Raw genomic sequence first — 27,242 nt, 5'->3', positions numbered from 1 at the left:
AAGACTTTGTCACTTTGTCGAAAAACATTAAATATACTACTACAGACTGATGTGCTAAAAGAGAAGGGGAGGAGAGTTGAGAGAAATAAAATGGAGGTGCAAAACAGGAAGACAGAAGGGAAGAGGAGAATAAGACAGGGTGAAGGGGGACAGGAAAAGAAAACGTGGATTGAATGAGGGGATTAAATTGGGGGGAATGGGCAATAATGCATCTCTGCAGGGCCCCTCTTCCCAGGAACTTTTAAAATAGAGAACCCAACCCATAAACAAGATGTAACCTTTCAGCAGAGAAAACATCCAACTTTCTTAGTTGTTAGGAAGTCTCTTCACACTGGGAGGAAATCTTCCCCCTTGTGGGTGGGTCTCACTCATGTTGAGAACAAAGAAAAAGGAATTGATACTAGGGGTGGTGTACAACGGTGAGGTTGCCATCCATTATTTCTGGCCCAGTTTGGTGATATCTAATCCTATTAATGCTTGGTATTAGAAGACTCTTTTATTTCCATCCTTCTCTCTGTTCTTTCTGTTTTTGTGGGGTGAGGTGAGGGATGGTTAGAGAGTTGGTGTGAATACATAGAACTGATCCTAACAAGATTTTCTAATCTCTCTAGCAAATCACAGACTTGCTCATCTCTTCTCGACTTTTCCCTGGCCCTTGTATTTTTCTCAAAAGAGCAAACAGGAAGACTAATGAAGCGTATTGATCTAATGGAAACTTGTGACCAGATAAATGATCGAAACCTGGATTGAAACCTGGAAGAATGCACTTGAAAACTGTGCCCTACTCATTTTCTCCGTGCTTGTCCTTTCTCATAACGTTTGATATCTTGGCCAGTAGGAGATATTTTGCCGTTTGTCCATCGTTTGTCATGTGTTATGTGATGGAGGGGTCTCATAGCAGCAGAAAAAAAGAGCAGCTTGTCCTGGGCTTTCCTTTCAAAGTCCCATTAACAGGTTGTGTGATGCTGTGTAAATCACTTAACTAAGCTTTCCCCAGAAAGATGGGAGATGGGAGGACAAAAGTTTGGCCCTAGCAAACCCCTACCTACCCCCAAACAATCGTTAGCTCAGTTTGTAGCCTATCAGTGTCAATATATGTTAAACTGTAGGCAAAGTGAAAAATACTGCACTCAAATAAGGTGTGTGTTATAAATTGATAAGTGGAAAGAGGAGGTGAAGGAGACAATTAAAACACTTGTAACATAGGCTGAAAGTTGACCAGTTAACTAAAAGGCCTTTGGTTCCATAAACTTAATGGAGCAGCTGAAAAAGTAGATGTTTCAGTCATTTTTAGGACTGCAAATCTATTATATTTTAGATTTTTTTCATGTACTTCTAGACCCGTAAAATCTTATGATTGCTGAATCTGAATTTCTAATTATTTTTTATTTCGGAATCTGAAAGTCACTAATCTCTTATTTAATTTTGTAACAAGAACAAATGCATATTTGAAAAATAATAACGCGGGTCACCTGGTTGGCTCGGTCGGTGGAGTGTGCAACTCTTGATCTTGGGGTTGTGGGTTTAAGCCCCATGTTGGGTGTACAGATTACTTGAAAATAAAATCTTAAAAAAAGAAAAGAAAAGAAAAGAAAAATGATTACTCAAGATTTGCTCATGCCAACTGGTAAGAAATTTCTATCTCTTGTGATGAGTGGATATAGCGTCCCAAAATACAATAATAGTAATAACAAAACAGCAAAAACTACCTCCTATTTTCTTAATCTTTTTTTAAATATTTATTTATATTTGAGAGAGAGAGACAGAGGGCAAGTGGGGGAGGAGCAGAGAGAGAGGGAGACACAGAATCTGAAGCAGGTTCCAGGCTCTGAGCTGTCAGCACAGAGCCCAATGTGGAACTCGAACTCAGGAGCTGTGAGAGCATGACCTGAGCTGAAGTTGGATGCTCAACCAACTGAGCCACCCAGGTACCCCAATAAGTACCTCTTATTGACTCTTATTATGTCCCAGGACTTTGCAAAATTTTAGTTCTCTTATCTCATTTAATCCTCACATACATCCATAAGATAGTTACTGCTTTAGCCTCATTTTGTAGGTAAGTAAACAGAGGCCTATATTAGGGACTGAACCCAGAATTGCTCATGAGAAAATGCATCAAGATCCATTCACTCACTTTTTCTATAACATGTGTAGTCCATCTGGACATGTTGACACTGAGACACAGATGAGGATCCTGCCCTCATGAAGTTCATAGTCTCCTGGAGGATAGAATCTCCACTCATTTTTGCTTAATAACTGCAAAAATGCAGATTTAGATTTAAAATCATCTTTCTTTTCAAGAATTGGCCATATGTACTTTTGAAAGTTGGCTCTCAGTTGTATGGTAATTCTAGAATTTTTTAAAACAATTATAATTATGAGACGCATTTAGTTTTTTAATTTTTCATAATATTGAGATATAATGGACATACCATTAAGTTCACCTTTTAAAGGTGTATAATTGGTATAGTCACAGAGTTGTGCACCAACCTTCTCAAGTTCCAGAACACTTTTATCACCCCCCAAAAGAAAGTGTATTTCCATTAGCAATCATTTCCCATTTTCCCTTCCCACTAGCCCCCAGAAACCACTAGTTTACTTTCTGTCTCTGTTCTGGACATTTCATGTGAGTGAAATCATACACTATGTAGCCTTTTGTGTCTGGCTTCTTTCACTTAGCATAATGTTTTCAAGGTTCATCCTGCTGTAGCATGAATCAGTACTTCATTTACTCTTATTGCCAAATAATATTCCATTGTATGGATATGCCATATTATATTTATCCATTTATCAGTTGATAGACATCTGTGTTGCTTCTCCTTTTTGGCTATTACGAATAATACTGCTATGAACATTCTTGTGTGTTTTGTGTGGATGAACATTTTCAATTTCCTTGTATACATGTCTAGAAGTAGAATTGCCGGGTTATATGGTAACTCTATGATGAACTTTTTGAGGAACTGCCAGTTTTCCAAAGTGGCCACAAAATTTTACATTTTCATCAGCAATGCATGAGGGTTCCAGTTTTTTCACATCATCTCCAACACTTGTCATTGTCCATCTGTTTGACTATAGCCATTCTAGTGTGTGTGAAGTGGTAGGTATCTCATTGTGATTTTCATTTGCATTTCTCTAATGACTAAAGACATTGAGGAGACATTTATTTTTATGATTTAGAATAATCCTGGGGCACCTGAGTGGCTCAGTTGGTTAAGCATCTGACCTCGGCTCAGGTCATGATCTCATGGTTCATGAGTTTGTGCCCCATGCTGAGCTTTCAGCTTAGAGCCTGGAGCCTGCTTCAGATTCTGTGTCTCCCCCACTCTACACCGCCCCCCCCCCCGCCCCACACTTGTGCTCTCTCAAAAATAAATAAGTAAAATTTAAAAATAAATAAATAAAATAAAATAATCTTGACTAGAGGAGCACAACAGAACTACTTGAGGAGCTTTTACAAGACAAGACACTACATGGGCTTCACATCACTTAAAGTGGTAAAAATATTTGCCAGGATGGCCTATTGATGTTTAGAATGTAATAGAAAACCAACTCAAAATGGCTTAAGCAATGAGGAGAATTATCATTTCATGTAACAAGAAGGACAAGGTCAAAGCTGTTTAACACAACCACTCAGTACTATCATGGAGATCCAGCTTCCCTCCGTTTTTCTACTTGGGCCCATCTGCATGCTTGCTGCCTTGGTGGTAGCAAAATGGTTGCTAGAATTCTGGGCAGTCTATCTGGACCTGAAAATGAAAATGTCCAGTGGGAGAGAAATCTAGCTGTCTTTTCTTATATCTTATTGGCCTAGAACTGTATCACAGGCCTAAATCTAAACCAATCACAGGTAAGAGAAATGGGAATTCCATGTGTATGATTTAGTTGAGGTGAGATTTACTACCTTCCTGAATGGGAACTATATAGGAGTTCTGCTAACAGGGAAGAAAGGAGAAATGGATGTCAGATGAGCAACTTACAATGTCTGTTATGTAGCCGTCGGCTGCAACATCATGATGAAAAATATTAGGTTAAATCTTGAAATTGCTGCCATTGGATCATTGACAACACTAATTTCATATGGTTCAACTTAATCATTTCCCATGCCATTTTGACAAATTGGGCTGAGGAGTGGGGAGAGGGTAATATTGGCTCCAGGTTTTAGTTCAATCACTTAGAATAGCTCATAAAGCATGAATCACTTAAATTGATTGATACAAGTAAATCAGACTCTTGTGGGCAAAAGATTTTGGGTAATACAAGATCTTATTTGATTTCTTTATCTCTTTCTTGGCACATCTCAAATGTTAGGAAATATTTCCACAATCCTGAGCCCCAAAGCATTTGTCCTGATGCACGTGCTGATGAAGCTTGTGAATGTTTTATTTATACAGACTTCATAGTTTGTTGAATTTTAATTTTGAACAATTAAATCACAGAATGCAGTATTCTGTTTTCATTAAAAAAGCATTTAAATATTTCAAAGAGAAAGTGACTGTGTACCTTCCATTTTAGGGGTCTTTTAAACTAGGCAGACTTTGAAAGTCTAAAATAAGCTATTTAGTTTGTGGAAGTGAACAGGAAGCTTTTAAGACTGGGCTACCCCTGGGGTGCGTGGTTATCTCAGTTGGTGGAATATGAATGTCTTGATCTCAGGGCTGTGAGTTCAAGCCCCACGTTGTGTGCAGAGATTATTTAAAAATAAAATCTTAAAAAAAAAAAATCCCTGGAAGTATAATGGCAGAGATGAAAGGGAAGGCATTAAAAAAAAAAAAAAAAAAAAAGATGGGCTACCCTTGAATTGCACAAAGATGTGCACAGAGCAGATTGGAAAATGGCAATCTTACCCTTTTTAAATCTTAAAACTTATGTATTTATTTTTTTTGAACAGGCAATATATTCACACAGTATAAATTCAAAAGTTATGGTGATGTCTCTTTCCCACAATTGCTCCTCACCCACTCAGTTCTCTTTTCCCAAGACAACTACTACTAGAAGAAAATCTTTAGGAGTATTTCAACCATGCCTTTCCCTAAAAATAGCAGCATACTGTATACACTATTCTGCTTCTTTTTGTCATTGTTTGTTTTTTACCCATCCGGCTACTTTGGAGACCATTTCAATTTGTGCAATGAGCGTCCTCATCTTTTTTATGGCTGTGTAATATTCCGCTGAATGGATGTACCATATTTCCTTAACCAGTCCCCAAGTGATGGACATTTAGATTGCTTTCAACCTATTATAAGCAGTGTTGCAAAGAATAACTGTATACATATGTCATTTTGCACATGTGCAAGTGTACCTTAGGGAAAAGTCCTACAGAGGAATTGCTGTATACAAGGACATATGTCTTTGTAATTTTGATAATAATGTCAAACTGCCCTCTCTTCCAGAGGGATTGCAGCAACTTACACTTCCACAGCAATGCATCAGAGCACTGGTTGTCCCACGAGTGGCGAGTCTCTTCCAGAAGAGAGGGCATAAAGGTGTTCCCTGCACCTTCAGTCTAGGTGTGTGGGCAGGACTCCAAAAGGATCTTGTTCCCATTTTTAATAACACAGAAAAATGCTCATTATATGGTACTAAAGGAACAAAACAAGATACAAATCTCAACCGTGTAAAAATTTGAGTGTGTGTAGAAAAAGAATGGAAAGATAGGATTAAAATATTGACAGTATTTATGGGTGCCTGGGTGGCTCAGTCAGTTAAGCGTCGGACTTCAGCTCAGGTCATGATCTCACAGTTCATGAGTTCGAGCGCCCCCCCCCCCTCCCCCCCCGCCCCTTGGGCTCTGTGGTGACAGCTCAGAGCCTGGAGCCTGCTGCAGCTTCTTTGTCTCTCTCTATCTCTCTGCATCTCCCTCACTCATGCTCTGTCTCTCAAAAATAAAATAAACATTAAAACATTTAAAATATTGATAGTATTTAAAGTCTTTGTACTTTTCTATAATTAGCTCTGGTTCTGTTTATAATCAGAAACAATGCTAAAGTCACTGCTGCTATTGTCCTTGGGTTAGGAATCTCATTCCCTTGTAAGATATCTCAGCAGAGTCCCCTTTCAGTAAAGCTCTCCTTTCTTTTGTTTCTTTTTCTTTTTTTTTTAAATTAAAAAAAATTTTTAATTTACATACAAATTAGTTAGCATATAGTGCAACAGTGATTTCAGGAGTAGATTCCTTAGTGCCCCTTACCCATTTAGCCCATCCCCCCCACAACCTCTCCAGTAACCCTCTGTTTGTTCTCCATATTTAAAAGTCTCTTCTGTTTTGTCCCCTTCCCTGTTTTTATATTATTTTTGCTTCCTTTCCCTTATGTTCATCTGTTTTGTCTCTTAAAGCCCTCATATGAGTGAAGTCATATGATATTTGTCTTTCTCTGACTGACTAATTTGGCTTAGCATAAAACCCTCCAGTTCCATCCACATAGTTGCAAATGGCAAGATTTCATTCTTTTTGATTGCCAAATAATACTCCATTGTATATGTATACCACATCTTCTTTATTCATTCATCCATTTATGGACATTGGGTTCTTTCCATACTTGGGCTATTGTTGATAGTGCTGCTATAAACATTGGAGTGCATGTGTCCCTTTGAAACAGGACACCTGTATCCCTTGGATAAATGCCTAGTAGTGCAATTGCTGGGTCATTCCTAGGGTAGTTCTATTTTTAGTTTTTTGAGGAACCTCCATCCTGTTTTCCAGAGTGGCTGCACCAACTTGCATTCCCAAATAAAGTTCTCCTTTAAAGGAGCTTCCAACTTAGTTCCATTTTAGGCTGAACACCTACCTCCTCTTCCCTCAGTGTCTCCTCTGCTTGGCCAGAGATGCCAGGGGACCAGAGCAGCAGATACAACTCATCTGCATAGTGTGGCAAATCCACCAATGCTAAAATTCCAACAGGTATATGTCTTACTTAAAAAAAAAAATTGTTCTGATTTGTCAATTTCGCTGATCACAGTGGGGTTTCATCTTGCTTTTCGGCTTTTCCACCACCTTGGTTTCCGTTTTTCACGGAGATCATTAACATATCTCTGAACACCCAAAGACCCTTCCTATCCAGAAAAAGATCTGCCCTTTTGCCCACAGGCTTTGGGTCTCCCTCTCCGGCCCCCCCTCCCCCCAGCCTGGGCAGGAGCATTTCCTGAGGGAGGTGACTCAGAGGTATCAGAGAGCCCCTGGCCCTGTCCTGCACTTGCCCTGCATAAAGGCTGGTAGCTGTTGCAATTTTCTCTCTAAACCCCACTCCTTTTGTTGACTTGCAGAGGCTTGCATTCCAAAAAAGGTAATTTGAAAGTGCTGCTGAATTTAGATGCATTTTGCTAATTTGTTTTTATTATGCATAGAAATATTGGTATAAAAGGTGTTTCAATTATTTTCTGAGGGAGGGACCTATGCATTCTCTGCAGCCACAAAGCTTTTAAATGGAGTTATTTTTCTCGGCTTATAATCGTTCTCCCTTTTAAGTACCCCAGCAGAAAAAGTAAGTTTACTGCTCCTCGCACAATGGGCCTCTTCACTTTTTAGGTTTGGGAGACCTGGGTGACCTACGAAAGTTAATTAGAAGGGTAACAAAGACGAAGACGGAGTCGAATCCATCGCCTCTCCTTCAGCCAAAGATGTCATCCATTAATTAGGGAAATCGTTAAGGTGGCCTTTATAGAATCCATAGAAAATCTGCCGTTGGCGGTCGACAGTTTTGATCAGATTTTCCTCTCCCCAATAATACTATGCTTAATAGTACGAAAAGCAGAGGGCTGGGGTGGGGAGAGGGGAGAGAGGAGGGGGTGGGAAGGATGTGTTTCAGCAACATTACAGTTAACCAGCCTCTGATTGTGACGGCTTTGATTCTCAGGCTGCCCCGCATACTTGCTCCATGATGTAATCCTTATTGAACCTGGAAGCCGGGCGAGCGGGAGGGAGGCGGGCGAAGCAGCCGCAGGAGGCCCTGGGAGTTCGGAGCGCGGCCCCGGGTGGCCCGCGCGGGCCGGACGCTCTCTCTGCAGCGCGGGCTCTGTGGCGACCCCGCAGGCCGAGGGCGAGGGCAGGCAGGGGAGCTGGGTGGCAGCTCCCGGAGGGGGCGGCTGTCCGACCCTGGTGGGCGGCCCGGCCTCTTCTCGTTGGCTGCAGGAGGAAGATTTCTCCCTGTCTTCCTCCCTTCCCGGGCGTTGCTTCTCTGCCACCAGAACCCCAGCTCAACTAAGCAAAACCTTCACTAGGTCTTTGCCATCTTGAGAACCACGGGGCTTTTCGGAAGCGTGGGTACTGGTTGGCGGTTGGCGGTTGCCTAGACCTGATCTCTCTGCCATCCCGTTTCGTGCCTCCTGTAATGTATGTGAACCCGGAACTTCTGATTAAGACAGTAAAACCTTCAGGGGTTTTGTTTTGGTATTACATATTTAAAGATGGTGTGAGTTCTCAATGTGGGATGCCTTTGTTTTTTAATGTGGAACTTTTTTTTTTTTTACACCATTTAAACCATGTTGAAGTGTAGAGTTCCGTGGCATTCAGTACATTCACATTGTTGTACGACTATCACTACGGTCCATCTTCCCAAACTGAGACTCTGTTTGCATCGAGGGGGGCTTGGCAAGGTTGGTTCCACGGTTTTTCAAGTTATCAGTAATTCTCTTGAAGAAATTAGCATCTTTTAAGGAGTGGAGAGTTTCTGCATAGTTCTCCTTCATGACAAAACCCGGAGCAAGATAACATAGCCCTTGTTTCCTGTTCAAAACATTTCTGTGTACTTTTACTCTTTCTGGATTGACATTGAGCAAATACTGTATGAAATCTCACCCAGACAGTGAATTGCCATTTTGGTTTGCCTTATTTACCCCATGGTAGAGTGAGGAAGAATTTCTGTCCCTCAGAGAAGAGCAAAGTGTCACTCCCCGCTCTTAGCATTAGGAGGAAAGGACCAGAACTACTATCTAAATATACAGAATCCTATCTGGTGACTCCACCCGCACCTAGGCCTTAGTCTCTTCTTCAGCTAGGGTGGAGAGGAGTGTTTCTCCCCCGTCATTCTCCCAGCGTCTTCCTCCTCCCCAGGCCACAGGAAGCCAATCTCCAAGACCCAGACCCGGCAGGGCACAGGGACAGCAGTGGTCGACCGAGTCTGGCTGTGGGCACAGCCCTGGGGAAAATGAAGGGTGGCGTGCCCCCCAACCCAGACGAAAAAGCAGTAATTATGAAAAATCAGCTAAATGATAAAAAGTGCACGGAATCAAAAGCACATAAATTACAAACCATAAGCCATATCAGTTTTACCATGTGTGTACTTAGCACCTATATTGTCAGATTGCTTTGCTATTACAGCTAGCAGTGAAAAAAGGGCCCTCAACTAACTGGATGAAGAGACTCTTAGTTGGTAGTTGGTAGTAGCTGTGGGGTGAGTCACAGAAAGCACTCCTCAGTGGCTTCTCTGCCCCACTAAGTTTGCTTGCAGAAGTCCCTCATCTGGCCACCTTGACTGCATGTTAGAGTGCCCCAGGAGCTTTTAAAACTCCCAAGAGCTGCACCTCAGACCAGCTACATAAGAATTTTGGGGGTGGGACCAGAGTATGGGATGTTTTTAAAGTTCCCCAGGGCATTTCAATGTGTACTTACAAATCTAGGGTGATTTATGAGGTTGAGAACTGTGATGCTTTATTATATGTGTCAACTAGACTGGGTCACAGCGTGCCCAGACATTTGGTCAAACATTCTGGATGTGTCTGTGAGGTGAACATTTGAACTGGTAGACTGAGTAAAGCAGATTGTCCTCCCTAATGTGGAGCTCATAATTCAGTTGAAGGCCTGAATAAAATTTAAAAAGCTGAGTAAGAGGGAACTCCTCTCGCCTGATTGCCTCTGAGCTGAGGACATCAGTTTTTTCCTGCCTTTGGACTTAATCTGAAACATTGGGCTTAATCTGAAACATCGATTCTTCTTGGATCTTGAGTGCACCAGTAGTTGGACCAGAACTACAGCACTGACTCTTCTGTATCCAGCTTGCTGACTGAACCTCTTGGGACTTGTCAGCCTCCATGATCGTTTGAACCAATTCCTTATAATAAATCTCTGTATAGGTACACGTCTTATGGGTTCTGATTGCTTGGAGGACCCTGACAGATACAGATTTTGGTACCATGAAGTGGGGTGCTGCTGTAATAAATACTTAAAAATGGGGAAGCAGCTGTGGAACTAGGGAATGAGTGGAGGCTGGAGGAGTTTGAGGTGCATGCTATAAAGACGGATGTTAAAGGCTGTGAAGGCTCAGAAAGAAAGAGAACTGGAGAGAAAACTTCCATCTTCTTAGGGAACACAACAATGATCATGAACAGAATGTTGGTAGAGATATGGATGTCAAAGGCCATTCTGGTGAAGTCTCAAGTAGAAATGAGGAATGGATTGTAGGAAACTGGAGGAAGATGATTCTTTACATCTTTACAAAGTGGCAAAGAACTTGGCTCAACTGTGTTAAATAGTGTTAAATACTGTTCTGTGGAAGGTTGAACTTGTGAGTGATGAAATCAGATATTTAGCAGAGGGGATTTCTGAGCAAAGTACTAAAAGGTAAAAGGAGAGAAATTTGTTGAAGAAGGAATCCTTAAGCAAAAATAAAACCAGAACTTAAAGATTTGGAAAATTCTCAGCCTACCCACACTGCAAAAATGAAGAAGGTGTTCTGAAAAGAACCCAAAGGGAATGGCTAAGCAACCCTTTGATAAGGAGATTAATGTGGTGTGAACCATGGATCTAATCAGCCATCTCAGCAGAAACCAGAAACAGAGATGGGATTATGCCATCAGAAACACTGACAGCTTCTAGAAACTGAGAATGAAGGAAGGCTGCTAATATGGGTTATCCTTCAAGAAAAGGGAAGAATAATCCTGAAGGTGATTTATAGATCACTAGGGCTACTACTCCCACCCCAGACCCAGGAGCAAGGCTATTTCCTCTTTGGTTTCAGAGGGCAGAGTCCTTGAAAAGAGCCATGATGGGGGCCCTCAGCAGAGAGCTGATGGGGTGGGGCTGCCTGCAGAGTCTTGAGGGTGACACTGTCACCCCAGTGACCCTGGAGGGCAGTGCATCAAGCCAAAGAGGATTATTCTTAAACCTTAAGAGCTAATGGAATTTGTCTTGCTAGGTTTTAGACTTACTTGGGATTCATCACCCTTTCCTTCTTTCCTGGTTCTTTCTTTTGGAATGAGAATGTCTGTTCTATGCCTGTCCCAGCGGCCATTGTATTTTGGGATCACATAACTTGTCTGGTTTCACAGGTTTACATCTGGAGAGGAATTCTGCCTCAGGATGAATCAAACCTCCTCAAGTGTCACTCATATCTGATTTAGATGCTATTTGGATGACACTTTGGACTTTAGACTTTAGAGTTGATGCTGGAATGAGTTAAGACTTTGGGGGGGTGGTGCTGTTGGAATGGAGTGCATGTATTTGCATGTGAGAAGGACATGAATTTTGGGGGGCCAAGGGTGGAATGTTATGGACTAAATGTTTGTGTTCTCCCCCCTCTAATTCATATGTTGATGCCCTAACCCCTAATGTGACTATATTTGGAGATAGAGCCTGTGAAGGGGTAATAAAATTTAAATGAGTTCATGAAGGTAGATCCCTAATCCAGTGGGGGTGGTGCCCTTATAAAAAGAGGAGGACAGACCAGAGCTTTCTCTTCCTCATGTGAGGACACAGAGAGAAGGCAGTCATTTGTAAGCCAAGAAGAGAGCTCTCACCAGAAACTAAACTGACCAGCACTTTTAACTTGGGCTTCCCAACTTCCACAACTATGAGAAAACTAATTTCTATTATTTAAGCTACACAGTCTATGGCATTTTGTTATGGCAGCTGGAGCAGATTAACACAAGAACCATATAAAAGAGATAGCAATTATTGCAACAGCTCATATCCCCTTCTAAAATTGTCTGCTGTGGGATGCCTGGCTGGTTCAGCAGGTAGAGTATGCAACTCTTGATCTTGGAGTCATGAGTTGAGTCCCACATTGGATGTAGAGATTACTTTAAAAATAAAATAAAATAAAACTGTCCACCTTGGCCTGCCCTGTGGGCCCCATGCTCCTGTGTCCTCTGCTTACTGACCAGGGGTGAGCACATGACTCAGGACACTCCATTCTTGGGCTCCTGAAACATTTCTGGCATAAAACTCACAAACCAGGGCACCTGGGTGCCTCAGTCAGTTAAACATCTGACTTCAGTTCAGATCATGATCTCATGGTTCATGAGTTTGAGTCCTGCCTTGGGCTCTGTGTCGACAGCTCAGAGCCAGGAGCCTCCTTCAGATTCTGTGTCTCCCTCTCTCTCTGCCCTTGCCCTGCTCGTGCTCTGTCTCTCTCTCTGTCTCTCAAAAAATAAATAATTATTAAAAAATATTTTAAAAACCCACAAACCAGAGCTTTTTTTTGGTTCATAAGATCTTTTGAATTCTCTGGGTATAACTTTTTTTTTTTAATGTTTATTCATTTTTGAGAGAGAGAGACAAACAGAGCATGCATGGGGGAGGGGCAGAGAGAGAGGGAGACACAGAATCTGAAGCAGGCTCCAGGCCCTGAGCTGTCAGCACAGAGCCCCACGTGGGGGCTTGAACCCACGAACCGTGAGGTCATGAACTGAGCTGAAGTCCGAGCTTAACTGACTGAGACATCTCTGGGTATAACTTGTAATTCTCTGGGGATTACTCAAGTTAGGATGAGTTAGCTTGGTCAGATAATCTTAATACCTACCCAAGAAACTTGTAACAGTAATTTTGAAGCTTGGAGAATGTTCCAAAAAGGAACCTAAGAAGAATATGGCAGTTAGGACCTTTCAGAAGCAAAGGTCACTGTGGGAGTGTAGGCCACCCGTGAGGGCGAGTGGCTAAGAAGTAGGTGAGCTTGGGGAGATTGAAGGATGCTAGACAAACTTGGCTGGTGTGGCAGTTTCCCCCAGGACTTGTGACCAGACAGATTCTCCATCCTTTCCCATCCAATTCATCTTGAGGGCAGCCTTTCTCACAACTGTCCTAAGCTAAGTAAATTTGATTTTAAGGACAAAAGATCCATTCAAACTTATGTGTAGGGGAGGGCTGGTGGTTATTGGATGGATACAGGAAAAGTATAGCTGGACTTCTTGGGGAAACTGCTGCTACTCCTTACTCATTCTGTCTCTGTCTCTGTTTCTCTCTGAGGCCCTGTGGCTTCTTGTGCTAGGACCAAGGAAGGTTGGCCTACCACCAAGGAAGCCAAGGGCCTTCCAGCCCCAGGAAGGTTGGCCTACCACCCTCTCTGTCACCACAGGTGGGATGTGCCTGGCAGGCAGTGTAAATCATCAGCTGCGGAAATGCATGCTGAACGTTTCTATTCAGATTGTTAGAAATATCCAAAAGTGCCTTATTTTTTTCTGTTTTAAATCTTAGATGATTACATTTAAATCTGGACTAATGGGTAGATTGGGGAGTGAGGTATTCTTGACTCATTTTCTGATAAAACCTTTGTGTTAACCAGAAAATGCTTGTATTAAAAAAAAAAAAATCTCACTGGAAGGGGTTTCTTTTTCTTTTTTTTTAAATTTTTTTATTTGACACAGAGAGAGAGAGAGCGAAAGAGAGTGAGCAGGGGGTAGGGGCAGAGGGAGAGAGAGAGAGAATCCTGAGCAGGTTCCATGTGCTTAGCCCGGAGCTGGATGTGGGGCTCCATCCCACAACCCTGGGATCATGACCTGAGCTGAAATCAGTGGTCAGACTCTCAACTGACTGAGCCACCCAGGTACCGCCTCCCCCCATCTTAACCATTTTTAAGTGTACAGTTCAATACACTTTGATGTGCAACCAATCTCCAGAACTTTTTCTTCGTGTAACCCCGAAACTCTATACCCATTAAATGACAACCTTAAAAAAAAAGCTGCTCTTGGGGTACCTGGATGGATCAGTTAAATGTCCGACTCCTGATTTCAGCTCAGGTCATAATCTCACCATTAGTGAGAATCACGCTGTTAGCATGGAGCCTGCCTGGGACTCTCTCTGTTCCTCCCTGGCTTGTGCATGCTCTCTCTCTCTCTCAAAATAAGTAAATAAACTTAAAAAAAATGTTTACTTTCCTTGTAAGATAGTGACAATATTTGTTCTCTTGGTGACATGTGAGTCATGAGTTTAAATAGCAGTTCCCAAAGAAGAGATCCTAGGGAGAAGTGGACACAGTACTGTGTTTAAAGGGTCAGAACACCCCGCTGCATCCCAGCTATATCATCAAGGAACCTCAGGAACATCACCAAGTTTCTCTGAGCCCTACTTTCCACGTATGAGAAAGAGAAAATGAAGGTGGTAATACTTGTCTTTTCTTTTTATCTCAGGGGGAATTACTTTGAGTTTATACATGAAATTAATTAGCAAATTAAAGGCATAAGTTATTATTTCAGTCTTTGGTATATAAGATTTGCTCTATAAAGGTTGAATGACTTCTATGATGTGAACAGTCCCCATGTGTGAGGTATAGAAACTGGGCTGAATCTGGGCAAATCCTGATCACATTCTGAAAAAATATGACTAGTTTTTTTTTTAATATACTAACTTCCTCATAGGAGCTAGTTCTATTAGCTTCCTCTTGCACAAAGTGAAATGTAGGGCACTTCACATCTATTAGAATGGCCAGAATCACAAAGAAATAATGAGTGTTGGTGAGGATGTGGAGAAAAATGAACCCTGGTGTACTGCTACATTTCACTGTTGATGTAATGTAAATTGGCATGGCCACTGTGGAAAACAGTATGGAAGTTCCTCAAAAGATTGAAAACAGAAATGCTGTATGATCCAGTAATTCCACTACTGGGTTTTTACCTAAAGAAAAAGAGAATACTCATTTGAAAAGATATATGCAGCTTTATGTTTATTGCAGCATTATTTACAATAGCCAGGATATGGAAGCAACCCAAGTATCCCTCGATAGATGAATGGATAGAGAAGATACACACACATACACATACATACCATGGAACACACACACACACACACACACACACACACACACACATACATACATACAGTGGAGTATGTATACACACACACACACACACACACACACACATATACATATGGTGGAATATTACGCAGCCATAAAAGAGGATGAGATCTTGCCATTTGTGACCATATGGATGGACCTCAAGGGTATTATGCTAAGTGAAATAACTCAGAGAAAGACAAATACCATGTGATTTCACTTACGTATAGAATGTAAAAAACAAAAAAAATGAATAAATAAACAAACAAAAAGCAGAATCAGACCAATAAATACAGAGAACAAACTGATGGTTGCCAGAGGGGAGAGGGTAGAGATGGGCAAAATGGGTAAAGGGGAGTGGGAGATACAGGCTTCCCATTATGCAATGAGAAAGTCACAGGAATAAAAGGCATTGGAATATAGTCAGTGATATTGTAATATGGTTGTATGGTGACAGATGGTAGCTACACTTGTGGTGAGCACAGCATAATGTACAGAGATGTTGAACCACTGTGTTGTACACCTGAAACTAACGTGACATTGTGTGTCAACTGTATTCAAATTAAAAAAAGGTGAGATGTAAAAAAAAAAAAAATGAGGTAAATTGAGAGTTCCATTCACTGAGTTCAGGTTTACTGTATAAGAAAGGCATTAATAATATATTTTTAAGACTTACTCAACAAATATTAACTAAAGACCCTGGGAATATAATGTTGAGCAGAAACAGACATAGAGCTGCCCCTATGGAGCTGATGATCTGGTACTCAGAACACCATCACACGTACAAAAGGCACTGGGACAATCTCCACCTCCCCTGACCAGTTTTCTCAGTTTCTGCAAATGTTACTTTTGACCAGGACCTAGGAGGAGGTGGAGGAAACAGATCAAACACCAAGGTCCTGCGGTCCAGAAGACGACTAGGGTCTGAACATCAACCCCACCTAAAGATTTTTAGATCACTGCCCTTAGCTGGGGGATTGGGGAGGGGGAAGATTTTTCTCACCCTCAGTGACTCTGGAGATAATAGTATCCAAATGCCATGTCTTGGCTTAATTTCAATTTGACAATAGCTAACACTTCTGGAGAGCCTCTTAAAGGTCAGGCACTGTGCTGACCCTTTCCAGGTTTTGTCTTTAATCCTCATACCAATCTTGCAAGGTAGATACTATTATCATCCTCAATTTGCTTATGAGGAAACTACAGCTGTAGAGGACACAGCCAAGGTCAAAACAGGTGGTTACTAGACCTGTTCTATCTACCTGAGTACCTTTCCTCTTCCTGCCAAACCATGCAAGAACTTTACTTTTTGTCTAAACAGAATAATGGGAAACTTGTGTTTCTATCCTTTGCCACAATAGAGGAAAAGTACACGTTTTTCAACATATAAAAGGATAACTGTAACATATTATTTGAGCAATTACAATGTGCCAGACATGATTCTAAGGTTTTTACATGTGTTAATTCATTTAATCCTCACGAACCCATGATGTGGTTACTCTTGGTATGTAGTATTGTTTATCTATTATTTATAGATGAGGAATTGAGACACAGAGAGGTTAAGGAATCCATCCAAGGAGACTCAGCTTGTGTATGGCAGAGGCAGAGGCAGAGGCAGAGTTTAGGCCCAAGTTGCCTGGGTCCAGATCTTATATTTTGTCATTTTATCCAAAAGCAACACACTATTTTCAACATCTTTTGCAGTTATCTTAAGTTGGTGAAATAAAGATCACAAGCAAGAGAGGGAATCCTCTGTTTTTACCCCCATCCCCAAGAGCAGAAGACCCAATTCCATCCATGATCTGTTGAATGTTTCCCTCTATCACTCTGTCCCTCTATCATTGTACAGTGTGTAGCCTGTGTAACTGTCTGCACCAGCCCTGAATTCCATCGACCATGAAATGTCACATGACACCAAAAAAAAAAAAAAAAAGCACCATGTATTCTAAATTTGAGCTTTCTGTCTAGTTTATGTTCCCAAATGTGTAACATTTCCCATAAATATGAGAGTTCTCTCAAAGGGTTAGCAACACTCCTTGAGAAGAGGAACTGAAGAATCCTAGGAGCATTCTCTTTACCAGATCAGGCAAGTGACTGAAAAGTCAAAAATAAATTTTACAAAAAATGTTGGGTTTTGGATCCCAGTCCCACTGACTGGCCATCTGAGTAAACTGGGCGGTGGTATCACTGATCGGGCACCAACCTCACTGGCTCAGCTCAGGTCAAGGCAGAGGCAGAAGGCAGCAGGAAATGTTGGGGCATCCTGGCTAATTCTAACCTCATTCTACTAAGAACAGTCTCCCTCTTTCTGCATCACAGAGACACACATGAGAGATCTCTGAAGCAAGCTGCTATCCTCAGATATAAACCTAGTTTGTGGCTAGGAACCATTAAGGATGCACGATAACTGCTAATTAAATGAATTAGGTACATAATATATAATTACCAGTGTTCTACATTCCCCCGTCTTTGCTACACCACAGGAAAAAGTTTCCCTGGCACTTGGTTTGTAGAAGCAAAAACCAAAATTAAATTAAGAGGTCACACACCAGTAGCAAAGACAGAATCAGGAAAACATTTTTCTAATCAGAAACTGCAAAGAAATTGGGGCTTCTATATAATAGCAAAATTAGGGTTTGGATGGTGGTATTCTTATTCTTTCAACCAACTTTTCACAAATATTTTCTGGAACAGGCCCAAGGACCGAATCCTAATTTAGCCCATTCTTTTTCAGATGTAATTGAATTCTCTTGTTTAGGTTTCTGCCTCCCCACCTTCCATCCCATGGCAAGGAGAGCACCGCTCAGCTCGCATGCAGCACCGGTACCCTCCGTAGACCGCCTCTGGATGGATGTGTCTTCTCCAGGGATTGGAGGCTCCTCCTCCCTTCGCCACAGCTACTATCTTCCCCCACCCCAGGGAAATTCTTCTCTACCCTTCGCTTCCTTGGTGCTGCTTCCCAATTTCCCCATCCACCGCTCCGCACCTTCCAGCTGCCAAAGTGACTCTCCTCTGAGAACACACAACTCTATCTGGGCAGGAGCTCATCTGAAAAACATCCTCTGGGAGGAGTCCAGTGCAAAAAAATATTCAGGCCTAGAATCCTTGACTGAAATCACTTATGGTTGCAAGAGCTGACAATGAGCCCAAGCAACATGCATTCCTTGTAGCTGAGGGATTCATGCATCAGAAGAGGAAAGATAGCTTTTGTTGTTATCTGGGGCCCGGGGAGAGAAGATTTAGCAGTACACTTATCGGGTTGGCGTGAAAAGTCTCTAAGGACAAATTCATTCCCACGTTAGCTCCGATGACGGCAGGCCCCTCATTTGGCATATACTTAGCCTGCAGACACGAAAGCCATCTCCACAGGGAAGATGTGAGTTGCCAAACGATTCCCACCACCGCCTGGACTACCCCTCGTGTTCCTGGAGTTCTCCCTGGCAGGTTGGCTGGCTGGCTTGCTTCAGAGCTTTACAGATATTAGCTTCTATGCCTGCTCCTTGAGGTTAAAAAATGTTCAGATGAAAGCACAACAGGTAAAGATAAGACGCCCAAGTTTCTCTCCTTTCTGTTCTTAAATGGACTTAAGAGGCAGTTTGGTTCTTTATTTTATTTGGATGTAGAAACTTAAAAAGACTTCCCCTTTCTCTTAGGAGATTCTTTCCCCACTATGTTTGGCAGAGGCTAACTACGATGGTTTGGAACACAAACACAGACATACACTCACACGCAAGCAGACACCCCCCAGCATGCTGGCAGTCTCTGCTCTAGTACTCACATTTCATCTCCAACACCATGCGGGCCTCCAGGACCAGAACTCCATGGCAACCGGGCAGCAGAGTTTGGTGAGTATCCATGGGGCTGGTGGGCCCTGTCTGCTCTTGCCACGAGTGGGTCTTTGCCTGGGTTAGCAGGAATCAAAGTCTGCATGACTTCTGCCACCGCACCCCGGGGTCCAGCTGCCTCATCTCCAAGTGCAGCCTTCTACAGGCAACAAGGGAATTGGGGCTTCTGCGAAACAGGCTTCTTAGAGCAGGAGCATATAGGGAGCCAAGTGTGAAGGGTGTCAGCAGCGGAGACACGCCCTGGGGGAAGATGTGGAACCGGCTGGGCTCTGAGCCAACCGCTGCGAGATGAGGAGTTCTTCCAAGACCCCGCTTGCTCCAGGACCTTCTTTTGTCATTTTAAAGTGGTGCCTACACCACTGGTCTTGCCCTGACCCCAGGGCACGCACTAAATTTCATTCATTAACGTATTCCCTTACAATCAAGTTATTCTGATACAAATGGTATTGGTTGGTCCTCACAGCCCAAGAAATGAGTAGCATTGTTCCCATTTTATTGACGAAGAACTTATTATTGATGAAGATTTTATTGATGAAGGCTTCAGAGTGATTTAAGTAAGATGTTCCCCAAGGTAAGGCTATTAGTATTAGCAACGAGAAGTCAGGCCTCCTGACTTTACTTTCTTGCCTTTGCACACCTTAGTCAATGGGCAAGCATGTACTGTATTCCTAGCATGGAAATAGCATCGACTAGGTTCTGTTGAGAATTCAGAGACACTGTGACTTGATCCCTACCATCTTGGCACTTGTAAGCTGATTAACTAGAATTAAGAGATGAGGAAGGGCTTGGGGCAACTGGGTGGCTCAGTGGGTTAAGCCTCTGAATTCAGCTCAGGTCATGATTTCCCAGTTTGTGGGTTCAAGTCCCACATCGGGCTCTGTGCTGACAGCTCAGAGCCTGGAGCCTGCTTTGGATTCTGTGTCTCCCTCTCTCTCTGCCCTCCCCTGCTTTCTCTCTCTCTCTCTCTCCTCAAAAATAAATATTTAAATTTTTTTTAAAGAGATAAGGAAGGGCTGGATGGTATGTATTTAATGAATTATTAGTTCGTTTATGCACTCAGCAAATAGTTCTCAGGCACTATGTGCCAGACACTGGGATAGGAATAGAGGGACACAGAGAGCAAAAGGACACCATCCCTATTCTCAACAAGTTCAATCTAGACAAGAGACCCTCAAAACCATTCAGTGGCTTCCCATTGCTTCTGGGGTACCACCCAAAATCCTTCATGTGGCCCACAAGGCTTTAGGAGATGTGACCTTTGTGCCTCTCTCTAGCCCCACGCTAGGCTTCAAAGAGTTCCTTCATCACGCTATGCCTCTTTCCTTCCTTGGGGTCTTTGCGTCCTGGGATGGCTTCACAGAAGTGTCATTTGAGCAGGGTCTTGAGGAATGCCTAGAAGATTTCCAGGCAGAAAGTGATGTAGGCTGGTAGGATTCCAGGTGGAGGAATTTGAGTAAGGAGGGGACTTGGTGAAGAAGAGTGGCCGGGGAAAGTTTCATAGAAAATGCAAGGTGTTCTTTGTATGTAACTAATAATAACTATCTGTTGAATGGAGCTGGGCTGGGAAGGCTGGGGATGGACAGAGTGTGGCAGGATGGAGAGGAGGGCAGTGAGAGAAGGAACATATAGGCAAAGCCTCAGGAGCTAGGGTTGCCTGAGTATGAGGAAGGGTGGAGAAGCTGTCTCAGAGGTAGGCTGGTGGTGGCGGGGGGGGGGGGGGGGGGGGGGGGGGGGGGGCGGTGATGTGTGGGAGGATGGGTGTTTGATGGGATGGGATGGGATGAAAGATCTGAACTCCAGTTGCAGCTCAGCTATATGCTTTCTGAGCTTGGACAAGTCACTTCTCTGGGCCTCAGAACTTGTGAGGAAGATGGAGCAGGTAATCTCGAAACCTATGCTTTCCAGGAGAAATGTGCTCTTTAACTGTCTGGTGATGACAGTGCTGGCCTGGCAGGGGAGGGGAGGGGGGTGGGGGGGGGGTGGTGCTCCACAGCTCCAGCTTGCAGGGTTGTGGAGAAAGAGGAGGGGCTGAGCACCCTGCCAGGGGAGAGACGAGGGGGTGGCTGCAGCCTGGGACTCATCACTGTCCCACTAGGACCAGATCAAACCCCAGTGGGATTTTCTAAGACAACCTGACTTTTCCTCACTGCTACCCTGATCTCAAGTCTAATGGGGGGGGGGGTACTTGGGAGAAGGCTACTGTGGCCAATAAAACTAATGACCAGGTTCAAAGAAGTAAGGAAGGAGGGGAAAGAACTGGAGGGGCTTTTTGGACAGTCCAAATGACAAGACAAGCAACTCACCGTTTTTGTTTTGTTTTGTTTTTTTTTTCTGTAGTGACCCCATTCTGCCCCATGGATGTCACTTTTTCTCTTTCTCTCTCTCTCACTTTCTCTCTCCCTCCTTTTTTGGAGGTTTTGGGGAAGGGAAGCAAGCTGAGGGAGGTGGGAAGAGACTTTTTTTCACATGAGTCCTCAGAATTACAGTTCACAAACTATTCAGTAAACTGACCGGCCTCAACCTCCCCTTCAACGGCCTAATCTAAGGGGTGGATCGATGTGTTTTGTTGCTTGTCAGAAACAATCGCTGAGCGGCCCATTACATTTACAGCACGTCGCCCTTTAATTGGTGTAACACGCTGAGGCCTGAAAGGAGGAGAGGCCCACAAAAGCGCCCGTGAATGAGCCTTGACTCACACAAAAACACTCTGCAGAAGTTCAGAGCTGGCCACTAACAAGGAGGTAGGGAGTTAGTTTGAAAAGGGGGTGAAGTTCAGAAATGTGTCACCTTGAGGAGCCTCCCATCAAAGCAATGGTCGCATTGACAAGCTGCAAAGAAAAAAAGTTAAACCTTCAGGGCTGTGGAGTTGCCTGCTGGATTTATTCTTTTTAAACTTGAGGAGGGGGGTAGGAGAGGGGAGAGCCTTTCTTTTTCTTCTTCTCTTCCCCACCCTTGTCTCTCTGCTCCCTTATTTACTTCAGAGAGCCTTAAAGAAGTCGGTTTGAAAAAACATACCCCCACCCCCCTGCTAAGATACACTATTAAAAAAAATAAATGTATAAAAAGTCAGGCTGAATGCGGCTGCCTTAGACCGCTGCAGCTGATTTCAACCTCTGTGAGAATAGCGTTTTGTCTCTGCGCTCTCGTTCCCTCCCCCCATTTTCTAAGGCGACTCCCCGAGTCCTGGGGCTGGGAGGCTGCGGCCTAGGCCGGGGCTCAGGGCGGGCCTGGAGGCCGTGCCCGCCGACTCTGGGAGAGCTGGGGCGTGCGCTCGGGTTCCACGGGGCGGAGGGGACTGGTGCGGGCCAGACCAAAGCGTGTGGGCGGCAGGCGGCGCGCCCTCGCGCCTCCAGCTCCGCCAGGTTCGGCTCTAGGCCATCGTGCCCCCGCCCGGGGGAGGAGACCCCACTTTCCCTCCTGCCCAGGACACCTGGGGAATATCCCACCCGTACCTGACGGGTCCCCACGCTTTCGGTTCCTGTTTGCAAAATCGGGCGTCCCTAAAAGAAGAAACTAGCGTGCTCAGTTCCGGGGTGGAGGTGGAGGAGCCAACTCGCACCTTCGGCTCCTCCGCCCCACCGTCACCTGCTTGGTGTTTCTCACGCACCTTTCTCGCTGCTGATGCCCGGATCTACCCAGTGGCCGCGATGGGGTCCACCTCTCTAGACACTTTGCCCAGGCCCCTGCCCCTCGGTGTGTGTAGGGGGGAGGGGGAAGGCTCTCTCTGCCACACCTGCGCCGGGTTGATGATTGGTTCCCGGGTGCGCGCCAGAGCGCCCGAAGACACCCTACGCGGCTTGCCCCCTCCAGCCTTTGTCTGGTGACGGGGACCCCCGCCCTCGCGCTGCTCCTGTGAACCGGCTGCCCCGTGCGAAGGCGGGGGCGCTTTTCAATGCAGCGCCGCAGCTCCCTCCAGATTTGTAATCCGCCAAAAAGCCGCTGATTGCTGCAATCGTTACTTTTCATTAAAAAAACTTAGAAGCAATTTGGGAGAACCCTTCTCAATGAATACATTTACCCCCGAACGGTCTTTATTCTCCGCCTCCACTTGATGAGTTTCTCTGGCACGAATCCGTTCTTACAGGCACAGAATGGGCAATCCCTTGATCCCCGTCAATTGTCATCCCGAGTCGGGGCCACTTTGACCGCCAATAGTGGGGAAGTCAGAGCTAATCCTCAGAAGGAATCACGGGAAAAGAAAAGCAACAATAACCAAGTCAAGCGTAAAAAATGAAAGAGAAATCTCTATTATCACTCACTACATTTCCCAGCTATGTACTGAAAAAATCAGCTCGCTTGTCATTCGAGTCAGACACCCGCACAAGAATATGGGGTCGTGGTGGGTTGGTAGACTCACACGACGTAAGGAGAGATATTTGAGAGCGAAAGGCCTCTCTTCTGCCTCTGCCAAATCCCCCTCACATCCGCCATAACCATTAAATACAGACTGACTTTATTCTGTATGGGGAGGCCCAGGGGTGGGTGGTGAGGGAGCCCCCAGCTGTGCTCAGATACAAAAAAAAATCCCTGGAGAGAGAGATGGGGGCGGGGTCGATGCTAAAGCAACGCGCCCTTCGCGGGCACCTCCGGCCCCGGGCCCTGGAGGGCGCGCGGCCTCGACGACTCCGCGCTCGCGCGGGCGCAGGTGCTCGGCGCACGCGCGCATGGGGTCCGTGGGCTGTCGGCCCAGGAAGCTGCTGTCTCCACGCGGTGGGCGGGGGGTGGGGCGTGAGAGGCCCGCGAAGCTTCGGGAGCAGACACAGCGAGACCTGTGAGAGTGTGCAAACACTGCCACTTTCCACGCTGACACCTACAATTATCTGACATAGGCCTTGATTCTTTTATGCCGCAGCCAAGTGAGGGGCAAAGTTAGTTCTAAAGAGGCCGATGTAAAAAGCGGGATGTCGGGCGGGATTCCAGGCGCGGCCGCGGTCTCTCCGGGAGGGGTTGCCCCAGCAGCCGCGCGCTTTTCTTTCCCTCCTTGGGAAGGAACTTTGAGAGCTCCCAGCTCCCCAGCTCCCGTGGATGCGGGATTTCCCCCAGCAGCGGACTGGGAGGGCCGCAAAGGACATGAATCCCAAACCACCTTGAGCAGAAAAAGGGTTGGGGCCTAGGTGTGAACGCGCAGTCCTTGCTCGTCCAGCGGCTACTCTGCGTCCACTTCTCTCATTACGTTAAAGCTTATCTTGGGGTGCCTTTTTGTCCACTTTCACTTCCCCGGGGTGGGTTGAGGGAATCTCCAGCGGCCGAGAGATGAAGCTGCTTTTCCTGATGGTTCGCCCGGCGGAGTGGGAGGGCCAAGTGCTGCAAGAAGGATGTTCTCCCCTCGCCTCGCCTCGCCTCTTACGGGCCCCCGAGGCACCCCTGCCGCGGGCGATTCCCGCTCCCGCCAACACCTCGCCCCCATTTCCCGCAGCGTCCAATTCACACCTCACCCCTGGGCGCCCAAACCCCGGACGCCTGTAGCACTTTTCCCTCTGGGGAACCTCTCCAGGCTGTCACTCCCCCCCCCACCCTTCGCGCCACAAGCACATCACACAGTACATACACAATATCACATGTGTACCCATGAACATGCACTGCAAATCATTTACACGAACGTTATCACTTGTGTACGCACATGCAGTAAAAACGTTCACGCCGCAGCAAGCTTCTGAAACATATTCAGATTTACACAAGACCTGGACTCACTTGCATACACATATAGTTACACAGGTATGCACACATTCCTGTACATTGAGGCACACAGTGTACATGCACGCACTCCCAACTGCTCTCGCAGTGCGCAAACACGCGCTCTTGGGCGCCCATGGACTGGCTCGGTCCCGTATGTTAGGTCAAGCAGGGAGACAGAGGAAGCCATCCGAGTGGGGGGGTCACCGACTTCGGCCCTGACACCTGGGCCTCCTTTGGGGATCCTTGCCGCGGGAAATGCCCCGAGCTTCCCGTGGGGCCTGGGCAGGTGCAACGCTCCACCCCTCACCCCACGGGCGCTGCACCAAAGCTGGGGCTTCCTCAGGTCGCCCATACGGACCAGGCCAGAACTCGTGGCGAAGATTGACACCGGGACTAGTTCACTGAGGCACCAGACACGCGCCCGTGAGCCTCCGTAAAGGAGTGGGCGAGCTGAGCTCTGGCGGTCTCGGGGTTGGGGAGTGGGATGGGCAGGGAAGGAGAGGATCTGTCTGGACTGACCCTCATCTCCACCCTAGTCCGGCAGCCGGGCCAGCAGGATGGTGTAGAGAACGGGAGATGATAACCACCATCTATAAGGAGAGAGAGTGGTCTGCCCAGCCCTAGATTTACATAAACGTGGATCTCCACTTCGTCCGCGATCTGGAAAGGGGGCTTGCAGAGAGGGCGACATTCTGCAATCCTAATTAGTGATTTTTGTCCCCTTGTTACTGGGCTCAGCATCTCATGCAAATGAACTCTTCATTTCAGCCACATTACCCTAGCTCCAGAATTAACTGACTCTTATCTTTAATGATATGCTGCTGAAGTTCTCCGAGCCCGGCTAGCTTTTTATCTTGATTACGCTAATCAATAAGAAATGATAGAGTAGAATTATAAACTCTATTGGCTTTTAAATGTTGCCGACAAGCCCTCTAGATGCCATTCCAGTTCATTGTTATTTATTAAAATGATCCTCAGCCTAACAGCGATTGCAAATAGAGAGGCGAACAAGAATTAGCCTTGGGACTCATCCCAGTCCGTGGCTGACACCTTCACCCTCCATTCCCCAGGGAAGATTCATCAGTTTTTGGGCTTGAGACGGTGGAAACATTTTTAGAAAGGCGCTAAAAGAAAATTCCTTTTTCGGAGGCACAAAAGAACCAAAACAAACGCCCCCAAACAAAACCACCCCCTCCACCAGCTTGCGAAACACCAGATTACCCACACCAACCAGATAGTGTGTCTTAAAGTTAGAAGCTTTGAAAAAGGCACCTTGAGCAACAAAGCCTCCTGCTCTAGGAATGAATCAGATCTGTTTAACACATGCGCACAGCATTCACCTCACTGAACCCCCACACCCAGCTCACATACTTTTGCATGGCAATCTCTGTAGACTTCTATAGGTATCTATATATAATTCCAGACAGCTAGAATTCAGGAAATGCAATTTCCCCTACTTGGTTCTCTTGGGAGAAAAATGGAGCTTGAATCCCTTCCTGTCTCTAGCTGGATGGCAGATGGTTGTTGGCCCAGGTGTCAAAGCGCCGGGAATGGTCAGTTTTGGGTTCCCTAGATCTCCAGCACCAGGTGAGCTGAAACCAGCGGGAGTCCATCACTTCCGCCTCAGGCAGCCCATCGCCCACACCTATTCAAAGTCCAGGACCCCACGACTCTCTCGGTAACACTTCCCTCACAGGCCCAATATGCGCAGCACTGTTCCCCAGGAAGCCAACAGCAACAACAACAAAACGGCATAGGGCGCATTTGGGACATTTCCTCTTTCCCTCGGCTCACTGAGAATGTAAAGTGTTTATGTTGTAGGTGAAAAGCATCCCTCCTTATCCTCGATCCACGTATAACCCTCCTTTCACTCCCATCCTCTGCTCTAAGTTTGGTCTTGGGTAGGGTGGGAGCCCCAAGAGGGTCAGCGGCTGCGGAAAACACCGACCGTTGTCATTCATCAGAATCATGCACAGATATACTAGCTTTCTTTTAGATCCAATAAAATCTATTAAGAGCCTACTCTGCATTAGGCACTTTTGTCAGGAGCCCGACCCAGGCTCTGAGGCGTGGGCAACTTTTCCCTAGCTCGCTTGACCCTCCGCCCCCTCAGCGCTTGGGATGGGTTCTCAGAATTCGTGGCATTCAAAGCTCCGAAAGCGCACTAGCAGGAGGGACACACACACAGACACTCGTGCCACAACTCGGCCTGCCTTGCCCAGCAACCCTGCGTGGCGCACCACGACTGTCTGGACATGTTTACGGACAGTCTTACTCGCCAGCCTCTTGGCGACCGGTCCCAAAACGGCCTCGAGGCCCCTCCAGCCCCAGTAGCTGCGAATTCCGTCCTTCCCCACGCCCCCCAGTACAGTCCCTGGCGCGGCGCTCTGACCCCGCCAGGAGGGAAAGCTGCGCAGACCGTCTGGAAAAGGCGCACCCGGCCACTGAGCCAGGAACCAGCAACCGGCAACCCGCGGACGCAACGGTGTGGAGCTGCGCGTGGGGAGCGAAAGGGACTGAAATACAAACTCCAGTCTAAGGCCGCGGTGGAAGAAGTTGGAAATCTCAGGCAGGCTAAGCCTTTTTTTTTTTTTTTTTTTTTTTTTTTTTTATGACACATGGGGGGAAGGGCTGCATGTATCAAAATCATGTAAAATTTCTGTTCTTAGCAACATCCTTGTTATTAGGAATGATGACTAAACCGCCAGGATTATTCTGGACTGTAAGTTATCAAGAGCCCACTAAT

At 45.5% G+C, this 27,242-nt stretch overlaps 1 long non-coding RNA gene across 1 annotated transcript in view; it reads right to left on the bottom strand.

Annotated features, from left to right (window-relative positions):
• Positions 1 to 1,542: 1,542 nt before the first annotated feature.
• Positions 1,543 to 27,242, bottom strand: part of LOC122220241 — a 48,480-nt gene continuing 22,780 nt past the window's right edge. The window contains exons 3-4 of the long non-coding RNA XR_006202743.1: positions 5,410 to 5,533; positions 1,543 to 1,566 (exon numbers count right to left, since the gene is read on the bottom strand). This is a non-coding gene — a long non-coding RNA (uncharacterized LOC122220241). The remainder of the gene's footprint in view (positions 1,567 to 5,409; positions 5,534 to 27,242) is intronic.

This window comes from Panthera leo, chromosome B2 (genome assembly GCF_018350215.1).
Source record: "Panthera leo isolate Ple1 chromosome B2, P.leo_Ple1_pat1.1, whole genome shotgun sequence".
Classification (NCBI taxonomy): Eukaryota; Metazoa; Chordata; class Mammalia; order Carnivora; family Felidae; genus Panthera; species Panthera leo.
Note: the sequence above shows the minus strand (reverse complement) of the source record. Positions and strands in the feature narration are given on the sequence as shown.